Below are 27,454 nucleotides of genomic sequence, written 5' to 3' on the forward strand. Positions count from 1 at the left end.
TTTGTCTCTTTCACAGTTTAATCAGTTATTAATGGTGACAGTACACTTCCTTATCTTAATCCAGTTACATTTTGAAACCATTCTGTCCTCACACGGGTCTGGATACTGCTTCAACAATTTGTACATTGCTTGCTTGTATCACTGACCAATAAGGAAAATGTTTCTGACTTGAAAATGCTTATTTCATATTGGTATCAAAACAAATTTGACATTAAAAATGATTAGCTCTCATTTCCGAGATATCAGCCATTTATGTTGTTTGAGGGTATGTATGAATGGAGCATGTGGTGCTTCAAGCAGCTATTTGTGAAGCAAATATAGGGGTTGGAAAATCTGAGAGAAGGAATGAGGAGTCACTGTAGATCTTCCATTGTTCATTGTCTGTTTTGTTTGTTGTTTGCATGTTTACTTTGTGGTCATTCTTGAAAAGCTAGGATTCCATGTAAATGCTTAAACAACCTTGATGAGTTTTGTTATATATGTGGCGATATGATATTTACAGCCTACCACAATTATTTTGGTATGAAAATGTAGTGGGAATCAAGACAAAACATGGGTGCACCACATTTGCTGCAATTTTTGTTCTGTGAATCTGTTTAAATGGATCTGCAAAAGTGTATGTTCTGTGCCCTTCAGCATTTCTATAATTTAGAGGGAACCGACAATTCGTGCTATTTTGGGTTGGTCCCTCCTCTTAAGGAAGATATATCAAGAAAGAAGAAGTTGAGCATAAAATACTCCAACATTGTCAGCTTTCCGACCATTGCTACATGAGGGCAATCTGCGTGAACCTAACCCTCCAGAGAAGTCTTCTGAACTCTGATGAAGATGAAAACAGTATGGAGGGGCGACATCAGACCCCATAGCCTGAGGCTTCGACATCACAGGATCCTGATTTCATACCGGTGTCAGTGGGTGAACCATACAGACGTACTTAAGGTGAACTAAGTGATTTACCTGTAATTTGAGACCTGGACCCAGCAAAAGACAAAGCTGTGCTTTTAGATTCTAGATTAAAACAGTGAAATCTTCTAGAGTGTAATGTTACAATGTCAGTTAATGGGGATCTGCGGAAAGATTTGCTTCTTTGTTTTAAAAACAATAACATACCGTATTTCTCCGAATCCAAGACGACCCTGATGCAGGACAACCCCCAATTTTTCCTTCAAAAATATTGCAGTGGGCTTAAAAAGTGCTTTGTAAAATCATATGAATGCCTTTCTTGTACAGTACTCATTTTTAGACTATCTTTGTCTTCACGCCAACGCCAAATATTGGCTTTACTTATGCTGTATATTTTTTGCTGCTGCACAATTTTTCTTTATTTCTGCAGGTTTAATCACCATTAACTTAAAATTAGCATTATAATAGCAAAGAAAACCTGTTGCTGGCAATACCTGTTCCACGCATCTCTACAATACGACGATCCATCAGGAAAATATTCCTGCTGTGTATAAAACTGTTACTTTTTCTCAGCGTCAGGTACAACCGGCTGCCGCTACAAGCACGTCTTGCTTGCCGGGTTTGGCCTACTTCAGCAGCTAGCAATGTATAGGCCTAATAACGACGCAGACGTTAAAGGTCAACGAACGAGTTTACTGCGCTGTGGTATGGCCATTCCGCCCTTGCATTTTTTGCGCACACACCTCACAATCTATCTTCAACTTCTGTAAAGTGTCCTTGTTGTGGGCCACTGAATGCATTTATTGTACAGTATGCATTTTTTAAACTATCTTTTTTCTTCACGCTAACGCCGAAGAGTGTCTTTAGTTAGGCCTATGCCATATTTTCTTGCGGCTGCACACTTATTCTTCATTTCCACGTGTTCAATAATCAGTAAGTTAAAACTGGCATCATAATATCAACGAGAACTGTTTGAAAATTTGCTAGCAATGCCTGTTCCACGTATCTTTACAATACAACGATCCATCACGAAAATATTCCACCAGGCGAGTTGGCCGTGCAGTTGGGGGCGCGCAGCTGTGAGCTTGCATCTGGGAGATAGTGGGTTCGAGCCCCACTGTCAGCAGCCCTGAAGATGGTTTTCTGTGGTTTCCCATTTTCACACCAGGCAAATGCTGGGGCTGTACTTAATTAAGACCACGGCCGATTCCTTCCCTCTCCTCGGCTTTTCCTATCCCATCGTCGCCATAAGACCTATCTGTGTCGGTGCGACGTAAAGCAACTTGTAAAAAAATTTAATTTTGTCGTATTTTACGTGTTGCGCACATAGTTCATTCCAGATATTTGCAACACTTTTTAATGTCATTTGAGTGTTTTTGTACGTTTGTTTTAGTTATTGGTTGTGTTTGTACAGTTTTGCATTAAGGCTGATGATGGCCAGCCAAGGCTGAAACTAGTCCATAGATTAGAAATGTAATGTAAACATTGCATAATATAGTATTGAAAAGGTGGACCATTATGACATAAGTTTAGTTATTATTGTGAACTTAACCACAATGTAATATGTTTACGTACTATTTCATTGGTGTACTTTTCAAAAAAAAAATTTTTTTTTATATAAGCTTCTTCCTTATTGAGTGCCATTATCCTTCTGTGATCTCTGGAAAGCAAAGTCTTCTTCCCACTTTGATCAACCCATCACTATCTTGATATGGACTAAGCGACCTTAGTGGGCTTTTCTTTCGGAGATCTTGATTATTTGCCTAAATTATTCACTCTGTGTCCATTTATTTATGACTTTTCCCCTTGGAGAATTTCCATTTGTTCAAGTATACCAGATCCTTTCTTGTTCTTATTAAAAACAAATCTTCGACAATATGCTTCGACACGACACATCTTCAAACATGATGAAAATTGGTGTGATAAAGTCATGTAGAAGGGACTGCCTGACCAAGGCTGTAAAGATGTGTTCGGTTCACCCCGAAGGACATGGTTCAATTTCCTGACAGGAAGTCTAAAAATTTAAGAAACAGTATTTCCACTTCCGGAGGAGCACATGGCCCTGAGGTTCACTCAGCCTACACCAAAACTGAATATCAGATTAATTCCTGGGGGCAAGGTGGCCTGGCATAGAGCTATGTACTCTACCTCAGCGTTAAGGTTGCGGATAGTGGAAGCCTTTACTCACCATGCCTCCCATGGCCTTGATAGCCTGTATGAAGATGACTTTGTCTTGGAAAACTTATGTTGATCATTGCCGTCAGAATCACAATAGTGGTCTTCAATTCTTGCAAATAAGTTTCAGGTTCCTCTGAAGATTCTAGACAAGGATTTCATTTTTGAAGCCAAGCAGGTCTGTACTGCCAAAGAGTTCTAACTTTGAATTTTGATTGATGCAATTCCTCTCGACACGCAGTCTGCTGATTCCCTTCTGAGGGTGCCATGACCTTTGGTTGTGTCTTCAGTTGACGCCTGGATCTTTGCCACTTCAGTTAGGTACGAAAATTTTCAACGATCGAGGCTCCGTACCTTTCCAACCGAAGGCTGTTGTACTGTTACTCCAAAGGCTAATTTTGATTTTCTCTACTAATGAATTTCCTGCCGTTTGAATGAGTTGAGAAAGTAAAAGGACACCTTCCTAACTCAAGTCTAGGTAGCATAGCTGTTCTCAGCTGATCTTAGCACAAATTAAGTAAGAGCCATAGTCACCATCGTTTGTCCTGCAAAACTGCCTAATGACAAGTTCCAAATGCCTTTTCAGAAGCGTCACCAAAACCGAATAGGTCAAATTTGTTTGTGGGAGTATGAGGATTAAAGTTTCTCATAATCTTGATTTGGTTCAGTTGCTCCGAGGAAGAATGGTCATTCCTAGTTTTAAGATATTTCTGTTGCAGTGAATGATATCATCATTTCAATGCATCTGCCCACATGAGCTGTGTAAGTAATTTTCCATTAATCAGAACTGGACAAACCAGTCCTAAAGGGTTGAAAATTTGTGGGATTTTAAATTATTGTTATTAACAACAAATTCATCGCGATTCGTAAATATCCCGGTGGCAATGATCATTGACAGTAGTGTGATGATAAAGTGAAGTTAAGACATAATTACCCAGCAGCAGCAATAACAACAACAACAACAACAACAACAAGAGTACAACAAGCAATTCCATGGAAAGAAAATATTACAAGAAATACTACTAGTTTGACATTCTAAATCAATCATTATCATATACAAATTCACGCACAACTTTAAAAGTATTTCCAGTGTTTAACACTACAGCTTATAGTACTATAGGTTGAGCTTGTTGCTAGCTTAATATTACAACACAGCCATGTACAAATTCACACGTACTGTAAGTCTTGATATTACTATTATCTTAGCATTGTAAATACAGCACACATTCATGTTCAAATTCACACATACGTTAAATAATTCAGATGCCTAAATACTACAATTTACAGTGGGTTGAGCATTTCATTAAAATATGACACCATCACATAGAAATTTACCCCCAATTTACAGAATGCTGGAGTCTATTCTTGAAAAATCTTACATTTTTGGGAAAAGGCTCTAAGAAAGCTCCTGGTAATGCATTCCAGTCATCAGTTCCCTGATTTACAAACAAATATTTACCATAGTTAGTTTTCTGCGATCTACCTTTTACTTTATGCCCTATTAATGTAAGAGGGCTTTTCTAGTAGAGTGTTCAACTCTCCCCAAACTGGCTTATCTGTGTAGGCATTATACATGGCACACAAATGTGTTCATTTCCTTCTAGTCCCCATTGTCTCCCACCCAAGTTTTTCTATCATACTTGTCATACTACTTCTAGAGTTGAAATCGTTAAGCACGAATCTTGCAGAATTTCTCCGTACCATCTCAAGTTCCTCAATTAAATCAGTCACTACTGATCTCCATTTAGAGCAGTCGCCCAGGTGGCAGATTACCTATCTGTTGTTTTCCTAGCCTTTTCTTAAATGATTGCAAAGAAATTGGAATTTTATTGAACATCTCCCCTGGTAAGTTATTCCAATCCCTAACTCCCGTTCCTATAAACGAATATTTGCCCCAATTTATCCTCTTGAATTCCAACTTTATCTTCATATTGTGATCTTCCGTACTTTTAAAGACACTACTCAAACTTATTCGTCTACTGATGTCAATTCACGCCATCTCTCCACTGACAGCTCGGAACATACCACTTGCAAGTGATAAATATCATTATGGTTCCGTATTGAAGATAGATTAAGATGGTTTGGGCACATAAAGTGAATGAGTGATGAATGAAGGCCAAAAAAGATTATGGAAATGCAAATGCAAGGAAGGAGAGGCCGTGGATGACCATGATTGAGATGGAAGGACACAATCCAATGCAGTATTATAGAAAGAAACCTGGACTGGGACACATTATTGGAGGAGGAGTGGTGGAAAAACCGAAGAAAGTGGAAAGGAACCATATTTGCCCCTACCCGGCTACAGCTGGATAAAGGGAAATGATGATGGTGGTGGTGATGATGATGATGATGATAGAAGATACTATACTTGTAGGATTCTAATTAATAATATTAGTCCACTTAGTCGAGCAGCTCATCTCCTTTCTCCCAGGTCTTCCCAGCCCAAACTTTGCAACATTTTTGTAATGGTACTCTTTTGTCGGAAATCACCCAGAACTAATCGAGCTGCTTTTCTTTGGATTTTTTCCAGTTCTTGAATCAGATAATCCTAGCGAGGGTCCCATACACTGGAACTGTACTCTAGTTGGGGTCTTACCAGAGACTTATATACCCTCTCCTTTACATCCTTATTACAACCCCTAGATACCCTCATAACCATGCGCAGAGATCTGTACCCTTTGTTTACAATCATATTTATGTGATTTCCCCATTGAAGATCTTTCCTTATATTAACACCTAGGTACTTACAATGATCCCCAAAAGGAACTTTCACCCCATCAATGCAGTAATTAAAACTGAGAGAACTTTTCCTATTTGTGAAACTCACAACCTGACTTTTAACCCCGTTTATCATCATACCATTGTCTACTGTCCGTCTCACAGCATTATCGAGGTCATTTTGCAGTTGCTCACAATCTTGTAACTTATTTACCACTGTGTACAGAATAACATTGTCTGCAAAAAGCCTTATCTCTGATTCCACTTCGGAACACACATCATAGATACTGTATAATCTCGAATACCACCCGCCACCGAATAAGACCCGCACCCTTATTTTGAAAGAACAAAATTTTTAAAAACGTGATGTCAAAGTTATTTACGATTCCATGCCGTCAAAATCCACAAATACAGCAGTTGAACTTCCGGGCGCGAAATGCGACCAGTTGGAGTCAGTGTGTGATTATCAGCCGTCATCCATTCTGTATAGAGCTGTTTCAAGGCTGCTATAAATGGACGGTTCACGTAGACATCCAGCGGCTGTAGCATAGACGTCATCCCGCACGGAATGACTCCTAGGTCGGTTTTCCCATCCTTGATATGTTTCTTCACAGCGTCTGTTGTGTGGCTGCGGTAACTGTCGAGAACAAGCAAGCTCTTTTGTCCCAATAATGCACCCGGGCGACGTTGCCAGACACACTTTACCCAGTCTTCCACAAGTAAACTGTCCATTCAGCCGGAGTTCTGAGATCTGACGATAACACCAACGGGTAGATATTTAAGAAGCGTCTTTTGCTTGAGAACAATGTACGGCGGCAATTTGGTTCCATCGGCAAGAATACACAACATTACCGTACACCGTTGTTTTTCATTACCACCTGTTCTAATGGTAACAATTTTCGCACCGTTAACATTCACAGTCCTGTCCACTGGCATTTCACAGTAGACTGGCGTCTGATCTGCATTGCCAATTTGGGAAAACAAATACCGTATGCATTTTCTTTCTGCAACCGAATTATGTGAAGCTGAAACAACAATAACTTCTCATCGTAGGCACCAGGAAGACGCTGTGAAATTGAGGTACGTCTTCGTACGCTCAACCCATTTCTTTTATAAAAATTACAAACCCATTCTCGGCTTGCCTTAAACCTTTCCGTTGAAAGTTCCTTTGCGATCTCTAATGCCTTTAGCTGACACATTTCGGTTGACACACCATATCCCAATTTCCACCTTTCTGTCACATATTTATAAAGTCCACGAAAAGCTCTACGATCACCACTACATGTTAATAGCACATTTTTCTTCTTTTTCCAATCACGAATACAGGACTCTTCAATATCATATTTCCTACCGGCGGCACGATTTCCAATAATTTCGGCTTCCCGAACTACTTTCAGTTTCTCACTAGCAGTAAAAGATCACAAATGCTTTGTGGAATTCCTGTTAATACTCTGAGAACGTGCGTGAGACTGATGCCAAGCGCGGAAGTAGCATATACTGAGAGCGGAGAGAGCATTGTTGCAAAGTCGCGCCGGCGGTGATGCCCGATTTACACGCATTCGGAAAGTTAAATTTCCCAAAATTTTAAATAAGACCCGCACCCAATTTTGGAAGCGATATTTTAGAAAAACCAGTGCGGGTGGTTCTCAAGATTATCCGGTACATATTGTACCCAGAAAAGTGTTTATATCAACGAGCTAGAAAGAGGACTATAGAGTGGCTAAAATGGCTGCTACAGCGCTCTGGGTGGTGCCAAGGCGAAATAGCGACTCCATACTTTAAGCGCCATTCTTCCGCTTACGATGCGTTACTTTTAATAGATTAGATCGAATAGATTATGCTCTCTACGTGTGTGGCAAGCTAATGCATAAATTGTAGAAAAAAACACGAAGAATGTAATCATATTTCAAATAAGATTTTTTTTTTTTTTTTTTTTTTTACTAAAGTACACAGTTATGGGCGATTAGCAGAATTACGTTGCCTGTGTAGCACAATCCAGCACGTGTAGGGTAGGCCTACTTTTATTTTGTTGTAGGAACTGACCAGACAGCCAGACACGATAAACTGTATCCTGCCTGGCTGAGTGGCTCAGACGGTAGAGCGCTGGTATTCTGAGCTAAGTTGGCATATTTGGTATTTGAAGGTGTTCAGATACGTCACCCTTCTATCAGTAGATTTACTAGCACGTAAGGGAACTCCGGCGGGACATATGTCCGCCACTTCAGCGTCTCCGAAAACCGTACCAAGTAGTTGGCAGGACGAAAAACTAATAACACTATTTATTATTACATTGTATCCTACAGAGCACATTTCCCCAGCATTTTGAAAAAGAAGTAATGTGAACAAATACTTATTTTTCGTAAATTATTATTAGTTTTACGTCCTACTAACTACTTTTTCTGATAAGCCGAGGTGCCTGAATGTAGACCCGCACGAGTTCTTTTGCGTGCCAGTAAATCTACTGACACGAGGCTGAGGGATTTGAGCACCGTCAGATACCATCGTATTGAGCTAGGATCGAACCTGCCAAGTTGCTTTGTGTCCGGCTCCTTGGCTGAATGATCAGCGTGCTGGCCTTTGGTTCAGAGGGCCCCGGATTCGACCGAGTTGAGGATTTTTACCGGGTAGTTGACAGTTAATTCCTCTGGATCGGCGACTGGATAACAATCTTCATCTACACACAACAGAACATACTACAAACCACCACAGAAACATGTAATAGTAAATACATCACTCCACTCAGGGTTGGCGTCGTCCTCAGGAAGGGCATCCGGTCGTAGAATCAGGCTAAATCCATACAAATGCCAAATCCAGGTAACTGGCAAAATACCAGGATTTATTATTATTATTATTATTAAAGTTATCGGAGCCTCCATGGCTCAGACGGCAGCGCGTCGGCCTCTCACCGCTGGATACCGTGGTTCAAATCCCGGTCACACCATGTGAGATTTGTGCTGGACAAAGCGGAGGCGGGACAGGTTTTTCTCCGGGTACTCCGGTTTTCCCTGTCATCTTTCATTCCAGCAACACTCTCCATTCTCATTTCATAGCATCCATCAGTCATTAATAAATCACGTTGGGAGTGGCGACCCCATCGCACTAACAGCCTATATCTGCTTCATTCATTACATTCCTGACCCGGTCAATGACTGGAAACCAGGTTTTAGGTTTTTTTTTTTTTTTTTTGTTTTTTTTTTTGCTAGGGGCTTTATGTCGCACCGACACAGATAGGTCTTATGGCGACGATGGGATAGGAAAGGCCTAGGAGTTGGAAGGAAGCGGCCGTGGCCTTAATTAAGGTACAGCCCCAGCATTTGCCTGGTGTGAAAATGGGAAACCACGGAAAACCATTTTCAGGGCTGCCATAGTGGGATTCGAACCTACTATCTCCCGGATGCAAGCTCACAACCGTGCGCCTCTACACGCACGGCCAACTCGCCTGGTGGTTGTAGGTTTTCATTTTCATTAAAGTTATATGCATTATTTCTCGATGTTGTTATATTACTTTGTTCAAGGTTTTCTGTTCTATATTTTCATTCCCTGTATGTAGGTCTAAATTTGTTTAATGGCAATGTACTATTGTGATATGTTTTGTAATTAGGGCTACCGTACTGGAAATGCACTAATTTTCTTTCTTTATACAATATGTAAGACGGAGCTCGATAGGTGCAGTCGCTTAAGTGCGGCCAGTATCCAGTATTCGGGTGATAGTGGGTTCGAACCCCACTATTGGCAGCCCTGAAGGTGGTTTTCTGTGTTTTCCCATTTTCACACCAGGCAAATGCTGCGGCTGTACCTTAATTAAGGCCACGGCCGATTCCTTCCCATTCCTAGTCCTTTCCTGTCCCATCGTCGCCATAAGACTTATCTGTGTCGATGCGTCGTAAAGCCAATAGCAAAAAAAAAATTTTTTAAAATGTAAGTATGTAGTCTGTACCTTGTATTTTTAATGTCCCTTTAAACAGGCATTATGCATCTTTGAGTGCTTCTCTAGTAAAGAAAACTGTGAAACTGTATTTATTCCCGCAGCTTCTGTACTTGCTTCATCACACGCCCACTCGATTTGATCGCTTACAATATGGTGGACGTGGCTTTCAAGTAGATTCAAATATGGCGGTCCAATAGCCACTCTATAGTCCTCTTTCTAGCTCATTGGTTTATATCTTTGAGGCGCTTGATATTAAATTAATGAGCATGAATTCTATCTGGGGAGTGGCTTTATCATTGGAGTTGGTACAGAGAGGGGTATAGTTATCAATCTTAATGATTTTTTTTTAATAATCTGAATTTATTGATTATTGAAAGCAAGTTGATATCACCTTCGTACAGCAGCATGGAAGTGTTGTGGCTGGTTAGCAACTCCGAGTCCTGAGATGGCGCCGGATACGGCCTGGGCGGGGACCACGCCTGCTTGGATGAGAAGTTCTGGAATGTCTCGAAGTTCTGGATGCACACGTTCAGAGTTCGATTTGAGATGTGATTCATATGCGAGTTTTCTGCATGGCATTCCACACATTCATGGCACTGTTTAAACAGATACAACCTTTCAATGATTGTTACTACACTCTTAACATTGAATCAAAAACGTCCTGCAATAATCACTCGGAGAACAGGATGATTTTGAAAAGCTTGCAGTAAATCAGAATGTTCTGTAGGATTACAGTCACCACAGTTCTTAACACATAGTTTCTGAAGGTTTAGAACACATTGGCAATGAACTGAATAAATGAAATAACACTCTGAAACTGTTCCGTCAATAGGCAAAGCAAATAATGATATTTGAAAAAAAAAAGTCTAATTTCATAAATTATGGATTCACTCAAAATGCTGGAAAGTTCTATGCTTTCTGGGAACGTGACATGCGTGTTCTGAGTTATCACGGTCTTTAATGAGGATAAGAATCTAAACACAAGTCCCGATGCAGTACTTGGAAAGTATTGAATATTTTGACAATTAAACGTAATGTTTGAACGTCCCTAAGTTTCAAAATTCTTCACAGAACGTAAATTCGAGGGGCACTTGAGAAAAAAAAGTCATATCGTTCACACGAAAGTTTATGTTGGTAGGACACAAGTTCAACCTACACGTTCGGAAAATTTCTATGTTCACGAAAATACAAGTTCGAATAAGTTCGAAACATAAGTTCCAACATGGTACACAACACTCATGAAAATTCTAAGTTCTTTCAATCATCGTCGGATAATCAAGTCCCAACGCGGCACTTCAAGAAAATGACAAAATCCCTACGTGGCACTTTAAGAAAATAACAAAGTCCAATGTGACACTCGAAGAATATGACAAAGTTCCTGTGTCACTTTAAGAAAATAACAAAGTCCAATGTGACACTCGAAGAATATGACGAAGTTCCTATGTCACTTTAAGAAAATAACAAAGTCCAATGTGACACTCGAAGAATATGACAAAGTCCCAACACGACACCTTGAGAAATTAACGAAGTTCCAACACTTGGATTTTGAAGACTTTTCAACTATAAGTTCGGCACACACATTGCTCCTCCCGTCACCCGTGTCGCAGAGACGATGGAGCGACAGATACTGAATTCGTAGGTCGGGTGGTCCTCCTTTTATACCCGTTCGCGTGGAAGTGTCTAGAACCCGTGTATTATCTCCTAAAGTATTTGGTGGATTTCCCTGAAATCTTGACAGATTGCGTCCATAGTAATGGTTTTTATGATGGCAGTGTCGAAATAGCGATAGTTTAGCGCAAAATAGACTTTTGCGGGTAAGCTAGGACATTACCATACATGGTCACGTATAGCGTGCTCAAGAAGGTCACGTCACTCGCTGTGTACGTCATTGAGTTCGGCGGGTTGCATACCTTCCACCTCGCGCGAAGTTCAATAAACATACTTCGGACTTCTCTCGTAGCGGCGTTCCCGGTACAATATATATAAGAAAACTTAAAGGTCCATTAATACTGCCTTGAAGAATTCGTCTCTTAATTATTACAGGGACAGATAAAGCTTCGTCTACTCTAATTCTCTGAGTTCTATTTTTCAGAAACATAGCCACCAATTCAGTCACTGTTTTGTCAAGTCCAGTTCACTCATTTTTACCAGTAGTCTCCCATGATCTTTTTAGTGTTCTTTAATGAGTCCTGATTTGTATGGATCCCATACGGCTGCTCCATATTCCAGGACTGGCCTAATGAGTGAAATATAGCCCTGCACCTTTGCCTGGGAACTGTTGCGCTTTAGCACCCTGATCACGAAGTGTAAGGACTTGTACGCTTTAGAAATTACACTTCCTACGTGGATTCTTAGGTATTTGCATGAGTCACTCTCTACAAGAGCGTCCAATCCAAGACTGTATTGATAGTTCCCTTGCCTGTGTTTCTTTCCCATTCTTATGAGACACTATTTTCGAGAATTTATTTTCATTTCGTTGTAGAGTGCCCTCTTATGGAGTATATTTAGATCGGCTTGTATTAATCTATTATCAAAAGCATTCTGAATTTTTCTGTATATTATGCAGTCATCCACAATCTACATTCACTTCGAATTTCATTCGGCAGATTGTTGATAACAATATAGTTGGTCCGTTATTGGTCATTATAAATTTTCCAGCTAACTCATTCCTGGTTGCCAGCATTTCACCCCAGTGTACTAAGTTAGGCTTATCAGTTGGTAAATAGCCCACCTACCAAGACGCATGGCTAGTGCATACCGTGGAGGCCACTGTGTAGGCTACTTGGAGCCAATGCACTACGAGAGACTTTGTCTCATTTTCCAAAATTGATGCCTGCCTGGCCATCAGATGATACAGATGTTACCAATAATACCAATAATTGGTATTATAAATTAACTCATTTGGGACAAATAGTACAGGTTCCCTATGGGAATCAACATCTGTATCACATCATTGATAAATGCCGTAAAACCGAGCTCGATAGCTGCAGTCGCTTAAGTGCGGCCAGTGTCCAGTATTCGGGAGATAGTAGGTTCGAATCCCACTGTCGGCAGCCCTGAAGATGGTTTTCCGTGGTTTCCCATTTTCACACCAGGCAAATGCTGGGGCTGTACCTTAATTAAGGCCACGGCCGCTTCCTTCCCAGTCCTAGCCCTTCCCCGTCCCATCGTCGCCAAAAGACATATCTGTGTCGGTGCGACGTAAAGCCAATAGCAAAAAAAAAAATGCCGTAAATAGGAGTAGCCCTATAACACTACCGGTACCCTGTACTACTCCCGATGTTATAGAAACTTTGTAAGAGTATTTATTTACTTCCCAACTCTGTGTGCAGTCTGTCAAAAATTCCCGGATCCACAGAACCATCCTTTTATCAATGTTTATTTCCACCAATTTTTGGATCAGAATATCATGTGGTACTACATCAAATGCTTTAGCAAAATCAATTTCAATAGCACAACTTGCACACCTTGTCTAATGACTCACCAACATCTTGAAAGAACGACAGCATCTGGCTCTTGCAGGAGAAACCTTTTCTAAAACCATGTTGATGGCTATTAATCCACGAAATGTTCTCCCATTGTTCCCTTAGATATTCTGAGATGGGATGTTCCATTTGTTTGCATACCATGGATGTAAGTTTAATGGGTCTCGAGTTGCCCATTAGCAGCCTGTTGCCCCCTTTAAAAATCAGGACTACTGTTTCTTTTTCCAGTCACCTAGAATCTGCGTATTGTTGAGAGACACAGTAAATAGTATTTTCAAATAGCAATAGAATAGCTCTACCTCCCAGTTTCAGAACCTCCCCAGCAATATTATCAGGCCCTGTCAACTTACTTTTCCTTAAGTTCTTAATTCTTTCCTGAAATTTTCTGTGGCTAATTTGGGAGAGAGAACCGTCAATGTTGTCGATAATGTCTACCACCAGGCTATTCTGCTCATTAAATATGTTCCTATACCAAGTAATTAGCTATTAGGAGATTTTCAGGAATGACCTCATCTTCTCTGGACATTATCATTGACACATCACGTCGTATTCTTCACTCCATCTTTACACTTTACACCAACTTTAAGAGTAACTATTAAAAACTTATCCGCTATCTAATTTAGTCTTCTTTTGAATGTAACCTCTTGTTTTGAATGTAATACTAACTGAGAATAAAGTATACTTGAGCATATCTTAGGATACTTAGAATTATTAGAAAGGAATTACGATAAATCTATAAACAATACAAACAGCATTAGAGCCCTTGATTTTCAACCAAACTTCCCCTCCACTCAAAAGACGTTTAGTCAAGTATTTCTGTGTTTAGTGCTCGGTGTTTTGTTCCAATGCCATTTTCATTGAGAGAGAGAGAGAGAGAGAGAGAGTGTGTGTGTGTGTGTGTGTGTGTGTGCGCGCACATAATACCTTCATAAAGTACAATAAACCTTGTGTGAAAACACTCTGACTCTGTGCCAGCCAAGAGCTGGCCACATTACGGCAAACTGCTTAGTGGGAGACAGGTTCGCAGCACAGGCGACCGCCGAGCGACAATTCCCTCTAATACAGTAGATAAAAGAATGTCCCTGTACAATATTCTGATAAGAGTTATCAAAATACAAATATTTCAATTCTTTTCACTTTTCTCTCTTTTCTGACATTATGCCACAACTTCCTGTAACAATTCTAAAGATAAACCATAATCCTTTTCTTTTGTACTGCCAACTTAGTTCACATAAAATACCTTTGTCATGCTATAATTGAAACAATGCCTATCACAAGAATCGCTTCCAATTAGTACTGCATCACCAATTTTCAGCTTCATGTGGGTTTTATTCTTGCTCTCTCTAGTTAGTTGTCCCATATATTCTAATTTGAATCTACTTCGCAGCTCTTCCCTGAGATGTAGGAGTCTTTGGCCAAGAACTTTCCTGTCACATGATCAGTATCAGTTAGTTGCACTGTGGGAATATCCTGAAAGAACATTGCAGGTGTCAACACAACCAGATTGTCTGGGTCATCTTATACGTGTGCGTGCATATGAAAAGGGACCACATGTCGGGTATTGAGATAAAGGTACTGTTGTGTTCCTTAATATGTAACTAAAATCATATAATTGAATTGAATACCTCCGAAAGAAATTAAGGCCCTATATTAGCACGTAATGTTACAACATAAGATTTCATAACTTTTCAGTAGAGCTGTTTAAAAATTTGGTTACTTTGTGACACAAATAACTACTAAATTATTTGGAATTTACGCTGGCGTTTACATTTTCATGGTCACCGGTATTCTGACATACAATTTTTTTTAACAAAAATTACTAACATATATTATTTACCGTCTAATTTTTTTGTGGAGATCTATCTATCGATGCTAAGTATCTGAGGTTTTATGACTTGCAGAAGGTCACTGAAGACAACTAATTGCAACACTACAGCACTTTACAAAAATTATCACATACTTTAATAATCGTTAATCACAGCCAGCATAAGACAGGGGTATAAGTTATTCATGCTGAAGCCTGCGTTTTGGGCATATTATATGCCCTTTCACCATTTGGTCCCAATGTCCTACCTCTCCACAGTAGCTGCAGGTGGGTCAAGACCTCTTCTTTGGCGAGAATTTTCTTGGAGTTGGTGGTTTTCTCTTTTGAGCCTTACTTGTTTTTTTTAGGCGTTACACTTTTTGAAGATGATGATGGCAGAGGAGGAGAAACAGAAGCCGGCTCGGTAAGATTTTCACTTGAGGTGGTTGGCAGCGGCATTGTTGTAGCAGGGAAAGATGTTACAGCAGGACATAGTACATCTTTCTTATCTTCTGATACGAAGGGTCTAATTTTTTCATGGATATACATCTGTATATCGATGCTAAGTCCTTGAGGTTTGATGACTTGCGGAAGGTCACTGAAGTCAGGCGGTGGATCTTCTGGAAGGATGGTGTAGGGTACTTCGTCAGAAACTCTGGATTTCTTTGTCAACATTACTCCAGGGTGCTCTTTCATATACAAAAAGTGATGTATCTGGGCTATTTGTGGAATGTTTTTCATTCCAGCACGGAACTTGTTTAGCCAGTCATAAGTAGGAAATGTTACATTTCCGGATTCTTTGCCAATAGCGACAGGAATAATAGAGCTAGAAACCTGACAACTTTTACGGGCGACAATTAATTACATCTTCAATAAATTCACTTACATTTTTCCAGAATGCTCTCTTGAAACAACCAAAATACAAATCAGGTTGAAATTTTGTGTGTCCCACTGGCAAAAATGAAATTTTACAACTGCTGTTCTTTCCAGTCATAACTCTCCACATGAGGTATCTCATTAAGTTGTTCTTATTTTGCCCAACACAGTTATCAGCATGGAATTCTAAATGCTCCTCACCTACTGTAAAATTTTCCAAGAAGTGATGTACAAGAGATAAGACAGTATTTACTCCTTTACCTGCAATACAAGCTTCTGGAATAATGTAAAAAACAAATTTGTTAAGTGGTTCACAAGCTACATCAGAGAGACCCACTTTGTAGCCTGTAAGAAAGAAAATGGGTCCAACTTGTTGCAGATCAAATCAAAATCAAAATCTCTTTATTTGCAAATGAGGTGTCTACCTCGGTGGCAAATGGTACACTAAAATACATTATTGTCAAGCACTAAATATTACATTAACAAGAGAAGAAAATTTTTCCTATAATACAATATTATACAATTTACGCTAACAATGTTTTCTATTACACACACAGCTCATCCTTAATAAATTTATATTGTTTACAAAATTCTAATTATAATATCTCCTGTACTACTTACAAATATAGTCAACTGATATACAGTATGTGGAATTGCTTCAAATGATACTATAAAACTGGTATAACATTAATATTTACATTGCATTTATTTATTTACTATTTTTTTTTTACCCGTTCTGGATCCTAAGTAGCATAACGACCTGCTGCGTCTTAACCAGAGCCCCTTTTGCCACCACTTTTCAGAGTTCCTGAAGGGCCTTCACAGCTACCGTAGCGGTCCCAGGGCCCTCGAAGTCCCCACTGTACTTCACCCCTACAGGCAGTCCCCTACTTTGGCTGTCCAAACTCCTTAGACCAGGGGATGGAATTAATTTATTCACACACATTTTTTTTATTTACAATAACCTGCACCGGTCGAATGCCCTCTAACACTTCATTTATTTTCTCTGTTGCTGTTTATTCTCTTCTTGAATATCTGTACAGATTTTGGAAAAGGATCAAACACTACCCCTGGTAAACTGTTCCACTCCTTCACACCCTTCCCAATGAATGAAAATTTACCCCAATCGCTTCTGCTAAAATTCCTTCTAATTTTATATTTGTGGTCAGTCCTGCCGATATAATTATTTTCCAACTGAAGCCTCTCACGGATATCTCCCCATGCTTCTTCTCCTGTATAGGCTCTATATAATCCTGTAAGTCTAGTTTTCTCCCTTCTCTTACTTAAAGTTTCCCACCCAAGTTCCTTTAACATTTCTGATACACTACTCTTTCTCCTGAAATCCCCTGTTACAAATCTTGCTGCTTTCCTCTGCACACTATCTATTTCTTTTATTAGGTATTCTTGGTGAGGATCCCAAACACTGTTTGCATATTCCAATAATGGACGAACCATACTCAAGTAACTTTTTTCTTTTAATTCTTTGTTGCATCCTTTAAGTAGCCTCATTATGACATGTAATGATCTGTATGCTTTCCCAACAATGTCATCAATATGACCCTTCCAGTGCAAATTACTTTCAAATCTCACACCTAAGTATTTGCACTTGCCATCTTTTGGGATAACTACCTCATCCAAAGTATATTCAAATTCAGTTTTAAAGCTCCTGTTTGTAAAAGTTGTAACAGTTGATTTGCCTCCATTAACCTTCATATTATTTTCTTCAACCCATTGTTGGATACTTTCAAGGTCCCTTTGTAATTCTGAACAATCCTCAATGTTGTTTATTTCTCTATAAACAATTATGTCATCTGCATACAATCTTATTTTTGATGTTATATTGTTCCCTAAATCATTTGCGTATATTAAGAAAAGTAACGGACCGATTATACTACCCTGTGCAATTCCCTTCCAAACTTTCTCTTCCTGAGATACATTATTTCCTACTTTGACTTTCTGAACCCTTGAATTTAGAAATGCTTTTATCCAACGTGTAACCCTTACGTCCAATCCTATTCCCTCCAATTTCTGTAATAATATTCCATGTTCCACTCTATCAAAGGCTTTGGAAAGATCTATGGCTATGCAATCTAACTGACCTCCTGAATCCAACTGATCTGATATGTCCTGCTGAAATCCCACCAGTTGTGCCTCACAAGAAAATTTCTTTCTAAATCCATACTGGCTCCTCATGAACCAATTTTTATCATCACATATCCCTCTGATGTACTTCGATATTAAACTCTCCAGAATTTTACAAACTATACTGGTCAGGCTGATTGGTCTGTAGTTCTCTGGTTTCCTTTTATCACCCTTTCCTTTATAAATTGGTATTATTATAGATTCCTTCCAATCCTTTGGTATTACACTATTATTTATGACATAGTCAAAGAGAAATTTTAAATAAGGCACTATGTACCACCCCATTGTCTTTAATACCTCCCCAGTAATTTGATCACTTCCTGCAGCTTTTCCTTGCTGAAGCAGTTGGATTTCTCTGAAAATATCTTCGTTTGTGAATGAGAAGCTTCTTGTTTCCCTCTGTCTCTCTCCCTCTCTATCTTCTGTTTCGGTTTCCAACTCTTGACAATCATCTACTGAATCTCTAAATTCCCTACTAAATAGGTTTGCTTTCTCAGTATCTGTTAAATAGTGTTCACCCCCTTCTCCCACCATTGTAGGAATTTGGACTCCTTTTCCTTTTTGATTCCTGATATATGAATACAGCTTTTTCCATTTCCCTTTGTGGTCATTACCCTCTTGAAGTATGCCATTCATATAATTCTCTTTTGCTTCCTTTTTCACTCTATTCAGTTCCCTCATTAGCTGTTTTCTAGTTTCTCTACTCTCCCTACCCTCTTTGATTTTCCTGTTTACTATTCTACATTTTCTTTTTAATTTTCTTATTTCCCTTGTATAGTAAACAGGGTCTGAGGTCATTTTACCCTTCTTAACAGGTACAAACCTCTTCTCTCCTTCCCAAATAATTCCTTTAAATTTAGCCCAAAGTGTATCCACGTTACTCCCTTCACTTATCCAACAACTGAATTGTGATTTAAGGTAAGTCCCAAATTCATCAACTTTAGTTTTTCTGTACAATTTCTTGTCTTGTGTAGCCCTCTTATTAAGCCTTTTTGGTACGAGTCCTACATCCATTATTACAGCCTTATGGTCTCCTATTCCTTCAATTACCTCAGTTTTATCAACAATTTCCCGTGGTTTAACCAAGAATACATCTAGTAAGTTATTGAGATGAGTCGGTTCTTGTACTACTTGTGTAAATCCTCCCTCCCAAATTAACTTATTTGCCAGTTTCTGTTCATGGGCTTCACTTGCAACTCCTTTCCATTCAACTTCAGGCAAATTTAGATCTCCCCCAATTATTACCATATCATTATTATTGTTTTTATGAGTATAATCTATTATTTTTTCAAAGATTTCCATGTCTCTTTCCTCTCTTCCAGGCCTGTATGTTCCTATAATTCCCACCTCCTTCATATTATCACAAACTAATTTTATCCCTAATATTTCATCCCTTTCATCGGTAAACCACTCATGTGAACAGTAAGTTTCCTTCACCAGAATAAACACCCCCCTCCCTTTTTATCTCCTCGGTCTCTACGATAGACTGTGTACCCTTCTGGAAATACTTCTCTATTACCCACCCCTTCTTTCAACCACGATTCCACTCCTATCACCACATCAGTCTCATAAGATTCCATCAATGTACCGAATTTTAATTGTTTATTTACTACACTTTGACAGTTTACCAAGAGCAATCTCAGACCCCCTTCCTCCCTAAAACTTGACTGTTGCAATTGGGTAACTTGAAATTCCTTACTATCCTGAGTTTCTTTTTCTAGTTGACTGAGCCAGCTTGAAGTACAGCTGGCTCTTTCTACTAGTTTTCCTGGTCAGTATTATAACTCAAGGGAGTTGCCTGTTTTACAGTACATATCTTAAGATTAATAAAATCTAGAACAATATTTGCTATCTTTCGTTTACCTGAATTGTTTAGATGGAGGCCATGTTTTGTATAACAGTATCTCTCAAAACTGCTGCATTCAATAACCTGAGTATTCCGAAAATGTTTACAAATTTTAACAATATCTGTATTGACCTTGTCCACCTCAATGTTCACACACGAGTCTCTACTCAAATCATGCCTGTGGGGCACGTTCACTACAAAAACGTTAGTGTGGGTCAGCTTCCCTAGTGTATGTTTAAGTTGTGATCTTACATTCTTGGCGTCGTCGCGAGCTATGTGAACCTGTTGGGCAAAATCATAACTATAAGGCATTGTGCCTTTGTATGTGTTACAGCTATGTGGCCCAAGAGACAAAGGAGTTTCCAGTAGTCTAATTCATTGTCTGCAATTGTCTATGTTTTTTTTTTTTTATAAGCAGTCTACTCTACTTGGACGTGATTAAGATGTTGTATAGCCTTCTTCATCAGATTTCTTTTTTCCTCCTCATCCATAATTGACAGTTTCACTATTACAGTTTGATTGCTTTTACAGTCATACAAAGATCAGTCTTGGGATTCTGAACTACTATGTTACTGCAAAATGTACGCCAGATGGAATACCAAGACGAAGGTTATACAGGAATTCTTTCTATTCTCTCGCACCCATCATTAATACGTGGTGGTGATTGACATGTTCTCCACAATTGTAATCCAGTTCCTGACATTCTATTCTCGAAGAATGAATGAAGCTTTCAGGAAAAAGACCAGTGCAATTTCTTGTACAGCCACAACCCTTATTTATAAATTCTTTAACCTCCTCCATATATTCGGAGGCTGTTTGAACTTTGGGAACATCGTGCAGAACACTTAGGCAGGCCGCACACCGGACGCGTCAAGTCACGTCAGCGAAACAGAAACATGACACATCAGAAAGGAGCACGGTGATAAGCAATGGAAAAACAAAAATCGCCACACACCGGTCTGCGTCTTGATGATGTCATCAGCATCCTGTTGCAGACACAGGCGAGAAGACACTGCATGTTCCATTTCTATGCGTCATGTCTTAAGCAAACACTTTCTGGTATAGTTTTGTTCCTGCGTTTTCTGAGCAGTGCCAGTGAACACAAGTGCCAGCATGAATAGAAGAACGAATCAAATAAGTGCCAGCATGAAAGAAGAACTAATCAACGTTAAATTAGTGCAATCCATGGAGAAATATCGAATAATATATGATTATTCGCTACTAGGACATTTGAATAAGAATGAGGTGGATAAAGCGTGGCATGCAGTGTCCAAAGAATTAAATTTAAATGGTAAGTAACTTACATTCAGTAACATATTTATTAATTAGAACTATGTACAGTAATGACATGTTTAATTATGTAAGAATAAACATTTCTTGGGCAACCAGAATTACTATTATTAAGGGTTATGAACTTCATATTGTTGGTCCGTATTGAACTGAGATAACATATAAATAATGCACAGTAGAGTTTTCCACATATTCAATACTAAGTTGTATTTACAATATTTACATTACACGGGACTAGTTTCAACCCTACTCGGGGTCATCATCAGCCATATTAAAACATAGGCTACACAATATTTGGCGAAATCCTAAAACGTGTTTTTTAGCAGTAAGTGCCTTATGAAAATATAATTTTACAATATGAAGTCTGGTTGAAATGTTGCAAATGAAAATGAAATATTACGTGTGATGTAGGTGAGTAATAATTAAATACAAGTACATTATACATGCAGAGAATTCTGGAACAAAAGTACCAATAAGGTGTTCACAGAGCACCTTATCACACATAATATCACCTAATATCACCTTATCACACGTAATATTTCATTTTCATTTGCAACATTTCAACCACACTTCATATTGTAAAATTATATTTTCATAAGACTCTTACTGCTAAAAAACATATTTCAGGATTTCACCAAAAATTTTGTATGTTTTAATATGGCTGATGATGACCCCGAGAAGGGTTGAAACTAGTCCCGTGTAATGTAAATATTGTAAATACAACTTAGTATTGAATAGGTGGAAAACTCTACTGTGCATTATTTATATGATACCAGAATTACTGATAATGATGTATAGTGCAGCTATATTTATATTTATTCTATAGCATACTTATTCTGCCAAGAAAGGGCTACATTTGGTTTCATAAAGTAAGAACACCGGGCGAGTTGGCCGTGCGCGTAGAGGCGCGCGGCTGTGAGCTTGCATCCGGGAGATAGTAGGTTCGAATCCCACTATCGGGAACCCTGAAGATGGTTTTCTGTGGTTTCCCATTTTCACACCAGGCAAATGCTGGGGCTGTACCTTAATTAAGGCCACGGCTGCTTCCTTCCAACTCCTAGGCCTTTCCTATCCCATCGTCGCCATAAGACCTATCTGTGTCGGTGCAACGTAAAGCCCCTAGCAAAAAAAAAAATAAAATAAAATAAAGTAAGAACACAAGTGATTGCTTAAATCAAGAGCCTCAGCTGTTGCTCTTCTGTTACAGGGTTGCAATCTCTGCAACACACACATCGTATTGTCAGTATTTTAATCCTTATCTGTTACACTCGGTTCACTAAAAACGCCGTCTTTTAGTCTAATGAAGTTATGCAGGACACAAATTGCTCGTGTTATGTTGTCTATTTTATCAGGTTTGCAGGCTATAGTTGTACCGAGAGCTCTAAATTCAGAAGCAAGCATACCAAAACAACATTCTGCACTCTTTCTAGCTCTGCTAAGCCTATAGTTAAAAATCCGCCTTTCATTTGTAAGATCTCTTCGAGGATAGGGTCTCATGATATGCTTCTGTAATGGGAAAGTTTCATCACCAACGAAAAAATAAGGAAATGGTGAACAGTGATCATCATCTTTCGGTAGCCTCTTGGGATCAGGTATATTCAGTGTGCCCTGCTGAAGGTTTCTTCCTAAAGCTGAGTTTTGCAACACGCCACCATCACTATTTCTGCCATAGTCACCAGCTTCTATAACAATGAAAAACCCATCTGCATCAACCAAAGCTAATAGAACAATAGAAAAATAGCCCTTGTAGTTACAGAAGGATGAGCCACTGTTTCTGGGACACTGGATATGAATGTGTTTCCCGTCTGTGGCATCAATGCAGTTAGGCATATTCCAGAGTTACAAATATCTTTCGGAAATATTCTCCCATACCTCCTTTGACGGTGCAGGCATAAACTCAGGTTGACGTGTTGTCCATACTGCCGAACACACTTCATCCACAATTTTGCCGATTGTTGTTTCTCCTATTTCAAACTGAAAGCTCAAGCATCTGAAGCTGTTGCCAGTAGCTAAGTACCTGGAAATAAATTTAGAAAAGCTTGTAAAAAAAAAAATTCAGCCAAATTAAACTATTGACAATTGCACTCAGATACTTACCTTCTATAAATTGAATATAATTGAATTGCACTGTTTTTGTTATAAAATGTTTGTTGTGAATTTATTTTGTATGTGTTAAGAAGCATTCCGTGGTATAGCTGTTGTATGTATAGTCCTACTATAGGGCTCTGCCCTCAAGGACATCCTTTATATGAAATAAAATAAATAAATAAAAAATTATTATTAATAATAATAATAATAATAATGATAATAAGTGTATTTTCTCATTGCAGTGGTCACCTGTAAAGACAAATGGAGAAACTGTAGGAACTGTTTCTCCAGATACTTAAGGCAAGCTCCTACCAGTGGTTCAGCAGCAGTAACCAAAAAGCCCTACTATCTTGCAGACTACTTGGCATTTTTGACACCATTTACAAAATCAAGAAGACAAGTGGGAAACGTAGAAAATCCATTTGAAGAGGAGAAATCTGCTACAGGGGAACAAACATCATCAGCGACCATGACAGAAGAAAGTGATGATGAGAATAGTGCTCAAGAAATTATGCAGCCGCTACCTGAAACACATAGAAGAGATACAAAAAGAAGCGCCTCGAATATGGATATTGACAAAGTTTTCTCTTCATATCTTCAGATGAAAGCAAAACGTACAGCTGAAGCGGAGTGTAATAACCCAGATAAGTTGTTTTTCAAAAGCCTACTACCAGATGTGGCTAAATTATCACCTGCAACTAAAAGCTCATTTAAGTTGCTTGTGCAGCAAAAATTCAGTGACATGCTCTAACGGATCAGCCACTAATGTTCACTGTAGTGTGATACTCATTCCCATCCTTCAACTTCCGTATTGCAATACGATGGTGGACAGCCGGGCTCCTCATATACTATCTCACCATTATCGTATGCTGTGAATTTACCAGAAGAAAACAAGGAAGAACGTGGTCACTCATACTGATAAGGCGTAGTTACAAAGACAGCATTGTGTGGTATAGAGTTATAAGTGAAAAAACCAAAACATTGCCATATATTATTTATATACTTCGTCACAGCTGTGTTAATTATCTAATAAATAATTTAATTTTTTTAATAACAAATTATTATTCTAAGCTTTAAACTTACCTTAGTGTTATAAGTAGCTTTTCATCAGGACTTATAGCCTTCCTGTAGTTTGTGTCTTGTTTTCTTAATAATAGAGAAATTTTCTGAAGAAGTTCTGTATAGCTTTCGGGGTACATTCGGTAGTATGACTGGAATTTTACTGGATCTTTTAGTAAATCATGCGCATAGGTATAAGCACCATGCTGAGCACATGACATATTAAAATCGTGAATCAATTTTCTTTTCCTCTTGTTACGCAATTTCAACCACATGTACAGCAAAACATCTTCACTCGAGGAGGCCATGTTAACAGCTGATAATGCGTAGCGTATTGATGCAGACACATGCTTCTGTGTTGTGCGGGTACAAGTCTGCATCACGAGTGCGACAAACAAGTGAGTCTTTTTTCATGTTGCGTTGCAGATGTTGTCGCGTCCGGTGTGTGGCCTCACTTACGTCCGCATCAACAGCGTCCTCCTGCAACTCGTCTGTTGTGGATATTTCAAAAGGTTCACTTTCCTCAAAATCACTATCCTCACCAGAATTTTCACTTTCAAACTCCAGGGGTGCACTGAAATAATCCGAAATAAAATTTGATAGTTCCGGCGTCAAGTCACTGTCTGTATATTGTTTTAAAGCTTTCACAATAACATCTGCTGCATCACTAGGCCCTGACATAGTGAGAATTATTACTCCTTATTTTGGAACCTAGTCAAGTTTATTAAAATGTTTTAATAAACTTAAATACACAACTACATGAATAATAAGGTTTGGAGCAGAGAGGATGTTTATGAAACCTACTACCTTTATTAAAAGTGCCCAGCTAGGGTTTATTTATCATAAGACATCCAAGTCATCTTATGCTTGCGCACCTATGAGCGCGAGGGAGTGAGTGTGTGGACCCTCGCCTACGATGCGAAAGGTGGTCCCTCTTCTTAATATTAAATAAACCTCATGTTTCAGCAGTGATTATTATCAGAGGGCTTTTAAATTCACGCAGTGAATAGATGACTGTCTAAGCAATACATAGGTATCAAAAATGAAAATTCAACATTTTACTCTCTTCGGTGGTTTTTTACAATTATTTCGTGAACTGTTGACCGAGAAGTAGTCCCTTTTCTTGCGCACGCACACATATATAGGTCAAAGCCCAGGAGTTGATCACTGCATCACAGTCCATCAATACCGATAAAATTTCTTCATAATCTAAAGAACAATGCAGTAACTTCTTCAGCATTTGAATTGTACTTTCCAAAATCCTCCCCATCAGGCTGCTGTTGGTGGATTTAGCTTCCAGATAATTCTCATACTAGTAGTCCCATAGTTTAACTTGGTCCAATCTATTTGACTGAATACATTTTCAGTGCCTACGAAGTTTGTACTGTTATCACTCTAAATAAGATGGTCTTCCTCTTCGAGCAATGAACCTTCTTAACACTTGCAGAAACCGTAAAGTTGATAAAGACTTCACTGATTCAGAGTGAACAGCTCTGAGAATGGCAAAAATTAATATTAAAATCTACACCTTTTCACCTCCTCAAATATACAAGGGGCCTGCAAAGTCCACACTAACTGTTTAAAAAACTGCAGCATTATGAACCCGATCTTCAGGTAATGATGCAGCTTCTGTATTAAGTCCTTCTGTTTGATATCTCCTGCAACTGATGCAACCAGAAATTTCTTTCCTTATAGTTATTCTACTATTTATTATCCAGAAACGTTCTCATAGTGCAGAAAGTAGGACTTGTACTCTAGCGTGAGGTAATTCTGTGTTTTTTCCAGTATCAATATGTGAACTAATTTATGATTGGACTGCAGCAGGTACGGTGGTAGGAATTGTTCTTCATCTTTCCTTCTTACTGTTCTTGTCTGTACACATAGCAATCGATGCCTGTCTTCAAACTCCTTTAGAGAATTGGAAGTGTGTTCCTTCCCATTAAGCATCTCTTGTTCAACTATCTTCAAAATTGTCTTTTGTCCTTCCTGTAGTTCTGCTGATTTTATCTTCTCTTCTTTTATGTTTGTATTCTGAATAAATCTTAGAATCCAGGCATTTGATATAAATTGAAAAATATGTAAGATACCATTTATTTTGTCTTGGTAGAAATCATTACGGTTGAAATACAGTTTTCCCTTTCTTCATTAATCCTTACATATTAGGCTCTACATTCTCGTTTTGCCATTGAGATTCATGATTTCTTTAACAAAGGTGGTTCCTCCTACCATTTCGAGGACAGGAGATTAATTGCTGAACATCCCCTATTTTCAGAAAAATTATTCGCTCCCGGTACATGATGACAGCAATCAGGATTTTATGACTGTTTAATTTCTCTGGCACAGTTCACGATGTAAGTTCTCCAGACTTCTTTTCCTTTCCTTCAGCAGAGTGCAGTCATGGAATCAGGCCACTAAAACCTGGAAGGTTGCCAGGCTGAGTGGCTCAGACGGTTAAGGTGCTGGCCTTCTAACCCCAACTTGGCAGGTTCGATCCTGGCTCAGTCCGGTGGTATTTGAAAGTGCTCAAATACGACAGTCCCGTGTTGGTAGATTTACTGGCGCATTAAAGAACTCCTGCGGGACTAAATTCCTGCACCTCGGCGTCTCCGAAGACCTTAAAAAGTAGTTAGTGGGACGTAAAACAAATATTATTATTATTATTAAACCTGGAAGGATTCAGAACTCTTAAATTTTCGTTAACTGAATGAACAAGAAAGCTCGTATTAAGTGCGCCATGAGTTCCAGCTATGAAATGGTTATCCTCTTCAACGGTGCAACACAAGAGTTTGCAAAGAAAAGCGTAACATACTTCATCATCTTTGAAATGCAGGTATACTACTGCCGCGTAATCAAATAACTTGCTTTGCAAAATACTCAGACTCCAGTTATGTTCTTCATTTGTCATGATTTTTCTTGGGATTTTTATTTCAGAAAATACTTCCACCTCCTCCTGACAAATTTTCAATTTATTTTTCATGTCAGCTTCCATTTCATCATCCCAGCTCATTTTCTTCTTCCAGCTTGCCTGTAACAGTAGCTTTGGTATTAGCGTAACAGGGCAAGTGAACCTATAGGATTAAAAATTATCTGCAAAGCAGCCAGTATGTTTCTCCTAGTGAATTTCTCATCATTCTTCATCA

At 38.9% G+C, this 27,454-nt stretch overlaps 1 protein-coding gene and 1 long non-coding RNA gene across 2 annotated transcripts in view; one reads left to right on the forward strand and one right to left on the reverse strand.

Moving 5' to 3' along the window:
* LOC136864712 (peroxisomal acyl-coenzyme A oxidase 3) overlaps positions 1–27,454 on the forward strand; it is a 297,560-nt gene that overhangs the window by 172,834 nt on the left and 97,272 nt on the right. The gene's annotated exons all lie outside the window — the stretch shown is intronic.
* The window catches only part of LOC136864714 (uncharacterized), a 69,070-nt gene continuing 64,087 nt past the window's right edge, over positions 22,472–27,454 (reverse strand). Inside the window, exons 4-5 of the long non-coding RNA XR_010859363.2 lie at positions 23,040–23,184; positions 22,472–22,849 (exon numbers count right to left, since the gene is read on the reverse strand). This is a non-coding gene — a long non-coding RNA (uncharacterized lncRNA). The remainder of the gene's footprint in view (positions 22,850–23,039; positions 23,185–27,454) is intronic.

The sequence above is a fragment of the Anabrus simplex genome, chromosome 2, assembly GCF_040414725.1.
Source record: "Anabrus simplex isolate iqAnaSimp1 chromosome 2, ASM4041472v1, whole genome shotgun sequence".
NCBI classification, from domain to species: Eukaryota; Metazoa; Arthropoda; class Insecta; order Orthoptera; family Tettigoniidae; genus Anabrus; species Anabrus simplex.